The sequence below is a fragment of the Neomonachus schauinslandi genome, chromosome 1 (assembly GCF_002201575.2).
Source record: "Neomonachus schauinslandi chromosome 1, ASM220157v2, whole genome shotgun sequence".
In the NCBI taxonomy this organism is placed as follows: domain Eukaryota; kingdom Metazoa; phylum Chordata; class Mammalia; order Carnivora; family Phocidae; genus Neomonachus; species Neomonachus schauinslandi.
In genome coordinates, this window is record NC_058403.1 from 11,843,825 (window position 1) to 11,857,894 (window position 14,070).

Consider the following 14,070-nt stretch of genomic DNA (forward strand, 5'->3'; position numbering starts at 1 on the left):
ATGGTTGCTAGGTGTTGGTGGGATGTGAGAATGGCGTGTGACCGCTAATGGGCTTTTTGTTCCTCAGGGTGATGAAAATATTCTAAACTTACATTGTGGTGACGGTTATACAACTTCGTGAATATGCTAAAGTCATTGAATTGAATACTTTAAATGAGGGAATTTTATGACATGCAAATTTCACCTCAATAAAGATTTTTTTTAAACGGAAGTAGAACTGACCCAGCAGCCAAAATGATATGGACCCAAGGGCAAAGAGCTTGTACCCACGATCTGGGGTTTTCAGCCCCACACTTGAGGGCTCCTGTTGCTAACTGCCTCAACTCCAGGGTCTGGGTCCAGACAGTACCCCAGTTTGTGCTTGATGCCTGAACCTTCCTGCCTGGAACGGACCTCCCTGGACTCTGATATGTGTCCTGCTTAGCTGGCATGCTACATGAGCCCCTTTCTGCTTAGCTTGTGCCAGACCCCACTGTTTCCTAGCCAGCCCATCCCTCGCTGTGCGTATTCCTGGTGTAAGCACTCTGCATCCGTGTAATAGCAGTTGTCCTGGATTGAGACCTACTATACACCAGATGAGGTCTTAAGTGCTCTACATGTCATGATTCATTTGATTCTCAGAACAATGTTCTTCAAAATAAGTTCTATTATTGTCAATTTTATGGATATGGAAAATGAGCTCCAAGAGATGACCAAGTTCACATAACAGGTCAATGGAGGAGGATTGAAATTTAACTGGAGAGATGATCCTTGAACATCTACCACTGGTCTCGGTTGGCCCTTGTTGACAGTAGGTTGGTGGAGGCCAAGATCATGACCTCTAGGTCTTATCTTCTGGGACAAAGTCACATTGACGTAGAGGGACTGCACTTAGGAAGCCCTTCTCCTTTGAGATCGCCTCGGATCCCTTTCTCTCCTTCGTTGTGCTTCCAGTAGCCAATCAAGACCTGTGGTACCCCCTTGAACTACCAGAACCCCACTTTGCTCAAAGACATAGAGCCAGAAGTGCTTGGGAATTTGTCTTCCCCACAGTGACTCTTATCCTCTAACAGATGATGTGTAATCAAAAAGCACCGCCCTCCTTTCCTCCCCTGGGAATAACTCCAAGGTGTAACTGACACTCCACTGTCCCCTAACAGGTGGAAGCTGCCTCTGGGCAATTTTTTCTGAGATCACACCACCTTGGCTTAGTTTCCTTGTCTTCGTTGTCCTGCTTCCCCGTTTCCTGCCCCGTTTCCCTGGGTATGTATCCTTAATAAATCACTTACACATAAGTCTTTGTTTCTGGGTCTCCCGGGAAATCCAACTTAGGACAGAACATTTGTCAAGTCCTTAGCACAGCCCAGAGCATTAGTATGTGCTCATTAAATGGCCACCATCACAGGTTTTGCCATTCCAGTGATCATAGCTTCAAGATCATAGGTCAAGCATCTGAAAGATGCTTCTCTTATTTGCCCCTCAGTTTTAGCACTAATTCTTGAATTATGAGAAGTGGGGGGAGAGTCAAAAACTCGAGGTCAGGGGTCAGTCTTGGATCTCACCCCTTTCTGCTTCTCTTAAGAGCAACCCAGGGGCGCCTGGGTGGCTCAGTCGTTAAACGTCTGCCTTCGGCTCAGGTCATGGTCCCAGGGTCCTGGGATCGAGCCCCGCATCGGGCTCCCTGCTCTGCGGGAAGCCTGCTTCTCCCTCCCCCACTCCCCCTGCTTGTGTTCCCTCTCTCGCTGTGTCTCTCTCTCTGTCAAATAAATAAATAAAATCTTTAAAAAAAAAAAAGAGCAACCCAGCCCTTATATCAGGTCGTCCCTCCTTCCATGAATCCACAACATTCACAGCTGGCCTTAGAGGTGCACCTGATATTAAAAAATTATTTTTAAAGCTTTGACAGAAGTTGGACAATTTAGGCCTCTAAGCAAATCGCTTCCAGTGTTTCCCAGTCCCACCCCCTAAAAATAAAAATCAAATATCTACTGAAAGTTTGATGTGTAAATGTAAAAAACTCTTGTAATAAAATTAAAATATCAAACATTTTTATAGTCTTTGCTGTATACCAAAGCCTTTTCTTTTCTTTTTTTTTTTTTAGAGAGGGAGGGAGAGAAAGAGTGAGGGAGTGGGAGGGGGTGGGGAAGGACAGAAGGAGAGGGAGAGAGAGAGAACCTTAAGCAGCCTCCATGCCTAGCACAGACCCTGACCCGGGGCTCGAGCCCACAACCCTGAGATCATGACCGGAGCCAAAACCAAGAGTCGATCGCCCAACTGACTGAGCCACCCAGGCGCCCCCCAATGCCTTTTCTAAGTACCTTATGGATATTAATTTAACGTCCTCAACAATTCTGTGAAGCAAATGCTTGGAGAAACAAGCACAGATAGGTTAAGTAACTTGCTTGAGCTCACCCAGGCAGTAGGTGAAGAAGCTGGGGTTTGAACTTGAGCCATGTGGCTCTGGAGTTCATGTTCTTTTTTTTTTTTTTAAGATTTTATTTATTTATTTGAGAGAGAGAGAATGAGAGACAGAGAGCACGAGAGGGAAGAGGGCAAAGGGAGAAGCAGACCCCCCGCCGAGCAGGGAGCCCGATGCGGGACTCGATCCCAGAACTCCAGGATCATGACCTGAGCCGAAGGCAGTTGCTTAACCAACTGAGCCACCCAGGCGCCCTGGAGTTCATGTTCTTAACTGTGAGGCTATACCATCTCCCTATCTTGGAACAGATAGGGTGTCTTATGAGAAAGCAAAGGGAGCAGTTACATGTGCCCTGAGGGCCTGCCATGTGGCGAAGTCCAATTGCCTGAAAGAATCCCAGCTGCTACATGTGCACACCTGCCCACTCATACACGCTCATTCACATGGGCCTTCTACCAAGGCCTGAAGTCACCACTACCTGGTCAAGTCTCTAGGTCTCTGTTTGGGCTGCCATCACTAGGCAAATCCACCCACGGTCACTAACACCCCAGGTGCCCACTTTTATTGCATTACTCTGCAGTTCTCCAACAAAACTATGACCCAGTCTTTTCTAGACCATCTCTCCCTTGTTGAAGGTGGCAAGTATGCTGTGGGATTCTGTGTGTTTCAGAAAGCCCTCAGACGATGCCCAAAGGAGGGAGAAGGGAAGAACTACCAAGTGGTTTTCAAACTGCATTCCAAGGAGCCCAGGGGTTCCCTGGAGGTATTGCGAGGTCAAGCACTGGGGGACCAAGAGAAAGGCCATGCAAGGACAATGCCAAGAGAGGTCCTTCTCCCCACCCTCTCTGTCTCTCTGATTTTTATATCTTAATTTAAATGAGCGTACAGCTCAAACAATATTTGAAACCCCCCTTTACAAGGGGAGGGGAGATGACTACCCTCTCCGTGTCCCTCTGCTCAGCCCGCAGCGGGCATGTTGACTCAAAGATATTTCCACTTTCCATTGCACTTCAGACCTGAATCTCAAGGCCTGATGATGTGTGCTGCACGGACCATGGCCCTTCCTGGAGGGCCTGTCTCTGTGACACTCCCCTGAGCCATCCTGAGCCAGCTTGACCTGAACCAGGGGAGAACGTCTCTGTTTCTAGGTCATTCACAGGGACTGGTCACCGGGTCATTTTTCCAGTGCACGCATCCCCTTGCTCCTAGGGAGGGATGGCGAACTCAGGCCAGCAGAGTAGACCTGGTGCGTTTGGTGAGACCTTGGGTGGGAGATCCTTAGGGGGCACCAGTTGCTACTCTTCCCTGTGCTCCTTAATACAGAGGAGCTTCTCCAAGCACTGTCCCTAGAGAGCAGAGCAGAACCACCTGGGAACTTGTTAGAAAAGCAAATTCTCGGGGCGCCTGGGTGGCTCAGTTGGTTAAGCGACTGCCTTCGGCTCAGGTCATGATCCCAGGGTCCTGGGATCGAGTCCCACATCGGGCTCCCAGCTCAGCAGGAAGCCTGCTTCTCCCTCTCCCACTCCACCTGCTTGTGTTCCTGCTCTCGCTGTCTCTGTCTCTGTCAAATAAATAAATAAAATCTTTAAAAAAAAAAAAAAAAAAAAGAAAAGCAAATTCTCGGTCCTCCCCTCCCAGACCTGCTGAATTGGGAAATCTGGAATGAGCCCAGCCCAGTCTGTGTTTTGACAAGCATTCCAGGGGCTTCTCCTGCTCGCGAGAGTTTGAGCATCTCTGCCTCGGGTCACAGCAGTGGCCTTCCTGCTCTCCATCTATCCCTCTGCAAAATGTAGACAAGTGGGCCCCATGCCTTGGAGCTGAAAACAGTTCGGGAGGAGCCTGTTGTGAAACACATGTATTAGTATATTATGATTTGAGGAACTTGTTCAGACTGAATGAAGGTGAATGAAAACCAGGAACCCATGTGTTTCCCATTCCTGAAAAACCCTCAGAGCCAGGTTTCCTTTTCATTCTAAAAAAAGAGGAAGAAGAAAAAGAAGAAGAAGAAGAAGAAGAAGAAGAAGAAGGGGAAGAAGAAGAAGAAGGCAGTAATCTCGGGAACATTGAAAAGTCGCGTGATGTCTTGGGGCCCCAAACCACCAAACAGGATGGGAGCAGAGTAAGCAGGTTTGGGGAAATGTCCCTCTTTCCACCTGCCGGTGGATAGTTCTAGCCATGTGATACTTGGAAAAGCGCATTTCCTTTTAAAAATAAGTCATCCGTTGTCCCCGGCAGGTGGAGATGACAAGATGCTTTCAGCTGTTCAGGTAGCCTGGGCTCTGGAAATGCTGTTCAGGGAATGATTCATGGAGAAGCTTGCTCGACAGTGCATTTCTCTTTGGTTAATTTTCTAAGCACAAAGCAAGGCTTCTAAGAGACTGAATTTGGTTATCATTTTCCTTCTGCGATGTCTGCAAACCTCCTCTTTTTTTCCCCCATGGAGGCTGTCTTTCCAAAAGAGTGCAGTTATAATCCCACCTTTCTCCTCCCCACATGTCATTTCTGTGAAAACATACTAGTTTATGTGTGCGTGATGGAGGGAAATCACTTTCAGAAAGACATCCGACCCGAAGCTTTGAATCATGTTATTTTTGTACACCAACAAAGAACAAATGCATTTCTCAATTATGAAACCCATCTGTGAGGTGCCTTTCAAAGCCTGCAGTGGGGCAGCCAGACATTTGATCAGATTCTTAAATCGTCTTGAAACAGTAGTTGGTCCCTGCCCCACTGCATGCTTGCTTGTGCAATATGATAGCATTGTATGTTTTGCTTTTTAAGTTTAACACGTTTTCCATTTATTCCAACTGGCACCAAAGTGAGTCTGAAACATGGAGGGTGGCCATAAGCAGGGGTAACAGCCCCTTGGGAAGAATCGTCACCAGTGAGCTTTAACATTCCGACCGCTGAGCTGGAATCTGTTTTCCCTGGCTGAAAAAATACACCCCTCCCTCCTGGGAAGCATTCGCTGGATGCACCGTTAGCACTGCGTGGAGTCAGTCCTGTTCTCGAAACTCTGTAGCCAGGATGTCAAAAAGCCCAGAAGGGACTTTAGAAGCCCGTCTGTTATGGGTTGAATTGTATCCCTCCAAAAGATGTCCAAGTCCTAATCCCCAGAACCTGTGAATGTGGCCTTATTGGGAAATGGAGTCTTTCCAGAGGACCAAGTTAAGATGGGGTTAGTCCCTACAAGCCAAGGGAGGCCAAAGATTGCCAGCAACCAACAGAAGCGAGGGGAGGCATGGAGCAGATTTTCCCTCACAGCCCTTGTAGGGAACCAACTCTTTGATGCTGTGATCCTGGACGTCCAGCCTCCAGGAGTGTGAGATAATGAATTTCTGTCGGGTAAGCCCCCAGTCTGTGGCACTTTGTTACAGTAGCCCTAGGAAATTTATATACCACCCACTCCACCCAAGTCTACAGGTGAGCCTCTGAGTCCCAAGAGAACCATCTAACTAGGTAGATTCATCTAACCTGAGTCTTCTGAGAACCTGCCTTATAGCCCACCATCTCTGCATTACTGTACTAATCTTACTGCCAAAGGAAATCATTATAGATCTTGCCTCGAGAAATCACTATAGCATCACACTCTGGTAGAGGTTTGTTTTTAAAGATTTATTTATTTATTTGACAAAGAGAGAGAGAGTGAGCAGGGAAGAGGGAAAGAGAAACCCAAGCAGATGCCAGGCTGAGTGCAGAGCCTGACAAGGGGGCTCCATCCCAGGACCCTGAGATCATGACCGGAGCCGAAACTGAGTCAGCCGCCTAACCAACTGCGCCACCCAGGTGCCCCTAGAGGCTTGTTTTTAAATCGAAATCTCCCTGTCAAGCACCCAGGGGCTGAGAATATGAGGGTGCCCAAGATTCAGCCCCTTGCCAGCAGGGCTCCCAGTGGCAAAGTTCATGTAGCTAAGACGTCAGGAAGTTTTGCTGAGCCACTTTGAGCAGAAGAAAGGGAGGAACCCATGTTGGTTCATGAGGGGCTGAGAGGAAAGGGAAAAGGTTGACTCTCCAGCTTCTCCCTCCAGCCCCTGGGATGCACCATCAGAAGACAAACAGAACACCTTGGGGTCACCTGGTGGCATCCTCCTCTCTTGAGCGCCCTCTGGTGTTCTCAAGGAATGACAACAGTAGTTCATTCCACAGCCATAAAGGTGCCCGAAGTAACTAGCCCTTTCTTCATTTAGAAAAAGCAGGAGGAGATCTTTGGGATAAGTCACTTGCTGTGTGTAGTATGTAAGAAGCATCCAAGGACAGCAGAGGTAGCAATTCTGAGCTCAGAGTTTAGATTACCTCCTCACTGCTCCCAGTGCTCCTTGCAGGGGTGGGGTGAGAGGGGGTGACCTGTGTCTTGCGAGATGTTGAGCAGCATCCTTAGCCTCCAGCCACTTGATGCCAATGCTGGTGGTACTTCCTTCCCGACTGTGACAGTCAAAGATGTTTCCAGATATCATCACACATCCCTTAGGGGGTAAAGTTCCCCTAGACTGAGCTCATGCTCCTTAAGCTAAAAACAAACAAACAAACAAGAAGTATCTTTCACTGCATGAAAATGGAGCCACCATTCATAAAGCTCTGTGATTTCTGGATGTCATACATAACCTATTTTTATATTTTTGGTTAATCTGATGCTAACTTACTGTGATACCACTGGTCCAATGAACAGAACTTAATATTCCATTCTATGGTTGGAATATAAACATCCCAGATATACATATTAAATATATACATGTTAAATAATACATAAATACATATATACATATATATGTATATATAAATATACATATTAAATATATTTTATGTATATTTTAATTATTTAATATACATATATTTAATACTACAAAATCACTATTTATATTCAAAAATTATTTGCAGGACCTTTACTTTGTTCCAGAATACTCTTTCTTATGTTTTCTTATTAAATTCTCAAAGTAGGCCTACAGGCTGGGTTTATTTTGCTCCATATTTCAAGTTTAGAGGGACTGAATCACCTGATTGAAGTCACAGATGGGAAGACCTCGTTGGTGACAGAGTCCGTTTCCACCATTCAAAGCCATGTTTGTGACCCTTCACCAGCTGCCACCCTGAGCTTGGCAAACAGCCCCGTGGCCCGTTGTCTTCCTCTGCGACCCTGGGACTGTCTGGGATTACCATGAAGATTGTTATGATCAATAATTAGTGGTACTGCAGCCCAAGTGTCCATTGATAGACGAATGGATAAAGAAGAAGTGGTACGTATACCGAATGGAATATTATGCAGCCATAAAAAAGAAGGAAATCTTGCCATTTGCGGTGACATGGATGGAGCTAAAGAGTATAATGTTAAATGAAGTAAGTCCATCAGAGAAAGACAAATACCATATGATGTCACTCATATGTGGAATTCAAGAAACAAAACAGATGAGCAAAGGGGGGGGGGGAAGGAGAGAGAGAGACAAACCAAGAGATAGACTCATGAGGCTAGAGAACCAGAGGGGAGGTGGGTGGGGGGGGGGTGAAATAGGTGACGGGAATTAAGGGGTGTACTTCTCCTGATGAGCACTGAGTAATGTATAGAATTCTGGTGAATCACCATATTGTGCACCTGAAACTAATATGACACTAATTCCAGTATGTTAACTACACTGGAATTAAAATAAAAAATATAAAAAGAGTAGTTAATGGCATTGGTAAGTAGAAGCAGCCAACCTTATTTGAGGGCTTCCTCTGTACCAGGCACGGTGCTAAGCCCCATCTCATGTCCTTTCAACAGCGTCCCGAGGCAGGAATCTTTATCAACGTTCACAGCTTAGGAGATGCAGGTGCTAAAGGCTACCACCCTACCCAGGCCAAAGACTGGCTGGTAGGCAGGAAACCAGACCTCCCCACCCCACACCCGGGCACGGGCCCCCCAGCTCTTCTCCCCGGGGGACTCGGGGGTGCTCTGCTTCCCTGACTTTCCATGAGCAGATGCAGACACCCAGTTCTCTCGCTAATAGAGCCACGCATCATTTGAAGAGCCTCAGTTTCCATATTTGCTTTCGTCCCTCAAAATATATAATTCATCTTTATATGGATTTTTGCATGGTTTCTCTTAAGCCATTATATGGTGTCCTTAGTGTGAAAACCCAGTTTGGAGGCCAAGATAATTTTATTTCCCTGAATGATAAGGGTTGTATTGTAGTAATAATAGTAGAAATCACAGGAGCAGCAACAACAATTAATAGTCATGATCAGGAGACTCTTACTCATTCCACTGAAAATGCTTGGGATGGAGAGAGAAGTCATGTCACTGCAGTGGCAGGGTGTCCCTATGGCTGCCATAACAAAGTGCCACCAACGGGGGACTTCGAACAACACCCATGGATTCCCTTCCAGCGCTAGAGGCCAGGAGTCTGAAACCAAGATGCTGGCAGGGCCATACTCCCTTCCGTGTCTCCACAGGAGAGCCCTTCCCACCTCTTCCAGCTCCTGGAGGCGCCCACATTCCTTGCTTGTGGCTGCACCGCTCCAATCTCTGCCTCTCTCTCCACGTGGCTTCTCCCTTGTCTGCGTGTCTTCTCAGAAAGGCACCAGTTATGGAGGACGAAGGGCCCACCCCGCTCCAGAATGAGCTCATCCTAACTACATCAGCAATGACTCTATTTCCAAATAAGGTCACATTCTGAGGTCCTGGAGGTTAGGACTTCAATGTGTCTTTTTTGGGGGGTGGGAGGACACACAATTCACCCATGGCAGGACATACCAAGGCTCACCCCTAAATCTGATAGATTATAACTGGGGTTTATGCAGTATTTGGTGGTATTTCAGGATGATGACTAGGAGTTGGGATCCATCGAAATTGGCATAAACATTCAAGAGGCAAACAAGGAGAAATGAATAGAAATGTCCCTTGCCCCTTGTCCCTCTGGGGGAGCAGGATGAGGAGAGAGATCTGGTCTTTCTTGTGCCCATGAGTCTGGGAGATATTTTTAAAAAGATTTATTTATTTATTTATCTACCTATTTATTTATTTATTTGTTTTCTTTGAGAGAGAGAGAGAGAGCACAGAAGCAGGGGGAGAGACAGAGGGAGAGGGAGAAGCAGACTCCCCGCTGAGCAGGGAGCCCAACGTCAGACTCCATCCCAGGACCTTGGGATCCTGACCTGAGCTGAAGGCAGACGCTTAACCGACTGAGCCACTCAGGTGTTCCAGTCTGGGAGATTTGATCAGCTTGGGACTAAGTCCCGGCACATTTTTACGGTTTTTTTTTTTTTTTTTTTTTCTGGGAACTAGATACAAGATAGACATGTTGTGCCTCTCCTGCAATACCTGGTTGCTTCTGTCGGAGATGCTCTCCTGGATTCTCAAGCATCTGAAGAGATACAGACAGGACCCAGTCACAAATGGTGATTGCAAGATGGAGGAAGGCTCCTCATGGCTAGGCAAGGACAGTTCGACACAGGGCACCTCTGGCAGTCTTGTGCAGCTGCCCCCACCATCATCACTCCACCGTTTTTTACCGCCTAATGGCAAGACTTCGCGCACCTTATCTCAGTGGTGTGGCAGCCAGCCTCCAAGATGGCCCCCAGCAATTCTCACCTCTAGTACTCACACTCTTTGTGGTGCCCTCCCATAGAATTCCCACTGACCTGTGTGACCATCAGGCATTTCGGGAATGATGGTGCGTGATTTCTGAGGCTAGGTCATGCAAGTTCTGGCCTTATTCCCTCTTGGGTCACCACCTCTGGGAGCAGCCAGTCACCATGCTGTGAGGGTGCTCAATCAGCCATGGATAGCCCAGGAGGGAGAAACTGAGGCCTCCCACCAACAACCAGCACCAACTTACCAGGTGTGCGAGGGAGCCACCTTGGAAGCAGATCCCACCCCAGTCAAGCCTTGGGATGGTGGCCGCTTCCCTTGACATCTTGACTGCAACCATGTGGAAGACCCTGAGCCAGACAGAACCACTCAGCCCAGCTGCTCCTGAATTCCTGACCCACTGGAACTGTGAGATTAAAAAAAAAAAAATGTTTGTGTTGTTTTAAGCTGCCAAGTTTCAGGGAGTTTTGTTACACGGCAATGGGTAGGTAATATGATGGGTCTTCCACACAACCCTGTAAGGCAGGCAGGACAGAGTTGACAAGGGAGGAAATATCCCTCATGGCTGTAATTGGAACCTGATGTATCCCTTTCCACCTAAGGACTTCAAAGGAGCAGAATCTCTTCACCACCAGGCTGTGAGGTTTAGTTTGCCAGCGCCTGAAGCAACAAGCCAGTTCTCTAAATTCTAGCATGTAACTGGCCAACGGCAACCTCTCAACTAAAGAAGCCTGAGCTTGAGCCCGTCTAGGGAGCTGTGACCCCGCAACTCATTAATGTATTTAGAGGCACATTGTGAGGTTCATGACAAATATGTGTTAATGTCTCCACTGAAGTTCTTCAAGGGAGGACAACAGTCAACTGCAGCAGGAGACTTTTCGGGGAAGACTCATTTGCTGCCTGGCAGGTGGGCAGCATGGATCCCATCATGGGGCTGGGGTGGATCTGCCTCTGGGATGAGGTGGATTCGAAGCTGGCAGGGAGCTTTGGTTAAAGGCCGATGGACACTGTCTTGAGGTCTTGATGTCCCTCCACACACTATAGATCATACCAGCCACGTGGGGGACAGAAATAGAGGCTTAACTGTGAATTTGTCTTTTAAATAAATGGTCCTTCACATGTGAAAATATATCCCCCATCAGTGAGCTCTGCCCTGTGAGTGCTTTATCTACTGACTTGGTTTCAAAATTGACTAGGCATTAGAATCATTCTGGGAATCTGTCAAAATGCAGCTCTCAAAAGACCACCTCAAGGAGCTCTTAGCTAGGTCCCAACAGATGGTTCTTGTTTTTCTAAACTGCTCCCATGATTTTCATTTGCAAACACACTTGGGAACCAACCTGGGCCCAAGATGGGCTACTTGAGCTATCTACCATTGGGCATCTTATCTAACCTGGCTAAGCCTTGGTTTCCCATCTGTAAAGAAGGGGTTGTATTCATTTGCGAAGGCTGCCATAATAAAATATCACAACTGGGTGGTTCAAACAATGTAAATTTCTTTGTCCTGGAGGACAGAAGTTCAAGATCAAGGGGTTGGCAGGGTTGGTTTCTTCTGAGGCCTCGCTCCTTGGCTTGTGGACAGCCGCCTTCTCCCTGTGTCCTCACCTGGTCTTCCCTCTGTGCATGTCTATGTCCTAATCTCCTCTTCTCGTAAGGACACTAGTCATATTGGACTGGCGCCCACCCTAATGACCACATTGTAACTTAATTACCCCCTTAAAGACCCTGTCTCCAAATAGAGTCACATCCTGAGGTAGTGGGGGCTTGGACTTCAACATAGGAATTTTGGAAGGGACACAGTTCAGCCCTTGTAATGTGCTCATTGTGAGGATTACATAAGATAAGGCACTTGAAGCCTTGGGGTGCGAGTGGGGGTTTGTATGCAAATCAGAAGACGCAAACTCTTATTTCCTGTTCCCTCCAATTTTGGTGGCACTATGTGGGAAAATTGCCTTTTAAGACGCGAGCGACACACAGGAAAACCGGACTTGTCTTTTAGGCGATAATCCCCTTAAAACATCTGGTCTGCCCCACCCCCACCCTGAGAGCCAGTGCAAATCCACCCGCCATGAAACGGTGGCCCCGAAATCTGAGCAGCTGCAGTGGTGGAGCCTGGTTCCTGGAATCTGAGCTTAACACTTAAGACTTTCTTTTCAAAAGAGCTGGAGGCTCAAACACTTGTTGCCCTTAATCCTTTTTCAGAGGAAGGGAGAGGCACTCTAATGCAGCCACAAAGTCCCCACTGGAGGTTTGCAGAGGGCTCTGGTAGATTTTCACACTCGTCCTCACCTGCCTCCCTGACTGGCCGGAGACCCGAGGCAAGGCCAGCAACCCCACACATAGGACCCCCTGACGTGGCAAAGAAGAGAGACTGGGACTCCATAGAACCTGTGGGAGCACCCCGCCGTGGGCCCAATTCCTGCCCCTTGGGTGCCGCCCGCTCTGAGAGGCCACTGCACGTTGAAGTCACCACCCTACACTGTGAGGGAACCTAGGGTTCACAGTGCCCACTGTTGCAAATGTTAGGCGAAGGGTGGGTCCATTTAGCTCCTCATTACTGATTAGAGTATTAAGGCGGAAGGAGCGGGGGTTCTTGGAGCCCCCAAAGAAGGCAGATGTGAAGCATACAACCACAAAACTCAACCATCTCCAGGGTGGCCTCATCACCTGGGGTGGAAAGAACAGCACCCTCTTGTCCACACCCTATGCTTTGGGGCCTAAAATCTCCTTTCATAGGACGGATAGATGGGGCAGAAACTGGATGTGAGTTTGGAGAGGCGGGCAAGAAACACTCCATCTCTGGGTCTCCAGTCCTTCATCTGGTTGGATCAACTACCTTAATACTCACTCTTTTCCAGCTATTATGTGTTATGGTTCCACAATTCCATCTACACCCAGACTAACCAGACTTGACCCTCTGGTTCAGCCCAGTTAGCAGTCAAGCACTGGGTGTGGAAGGTAACATTCGCTTCTGAAAGGAGAGAGGAGACAGAGAGAGAAAGCAACATGCTGTCCCAGGAAACCAAGCCTGAAGAACCATAACTCTGTCCAGAATTGTGAATATCCATGAGTTGTCTCAAACAACCACTCAGGGGAATAGCCCAGGACTGATCCTTGGGACCCATCGTATGCTATTTGACTCAACAGATTTCAGGTAAGTTCCGAGCATCTATATTTTTCACACACCAAATAATTTGAAAGCTCACCAAAGTGTGAAAGCTGTTGTTTTACACCATCTGCCGCTGTCCTGACCTCCTGGGTCTTGCGTTGTTCTAGACCTTGAGCACCCTGATCTGAAAAAAGTCATCACCGCCTTTACAAAGTGAACCGGACTAGCCTTTGTCTAGATCCTTCCATTAACAGAACCTCACAAAGGTATAGATTAGGATGATGGCCCAGGGACCCACAGAATCTATATTTCCATAAATGCTCTGAATCCCAGCTGGATCTCTATGTCCCACATGGGGCTTGAACTCACGACCCGGAGACCAAGAGTCGCATGCTCCACCAATCAGCCAGTCAGGTGGCCTGAAGATAAGGACTTCTTATTTAAAGATGATTATCATGCCTGAAAAACATGAAGAACAAATTCAATTTCATCAAATGTAACCAGTCAGTGGAACAGAATGTGTGTGTATTTGTGTAGGTGTCTTCAGGATTTCCTTTTATTTTGTGGGGTTCCAGGAACCAAATCTACAAGTTCCAACTGAGCTTTTTCTCTACCATCTAGGGCTAGATGCAAGATCTGGTCTGGTCCCTTGTCCTCAGATAGCGATTGGAAAAAAAAAAAAAATTCGGAGCAGGAGGGTGCTCAGCCCATTGCTAGGAAGGGCTCTGGACACCTTGCAAGAAGAGGGTGAGATGAACATCGAAGATACCTTTGGAAAGCCGATCTTTGTTCAGAAAGACTTCCTGGAGAAAGTGAGGCTTAACCTGGGGCTTGAATTTAGGAGGATGCGTGAAGCCCTGTAGGGAAAAGCAAAGGGAAATACTCAACTCATTTGATTTCACAAGCCAATTTCTGTGAGACTTGGAGACCTGCATCCGCTAGAGGTAGGATTCATCTCTCACTCTTCTACTTGTCACACTTGTACTGAAATCTGCAAGGTGC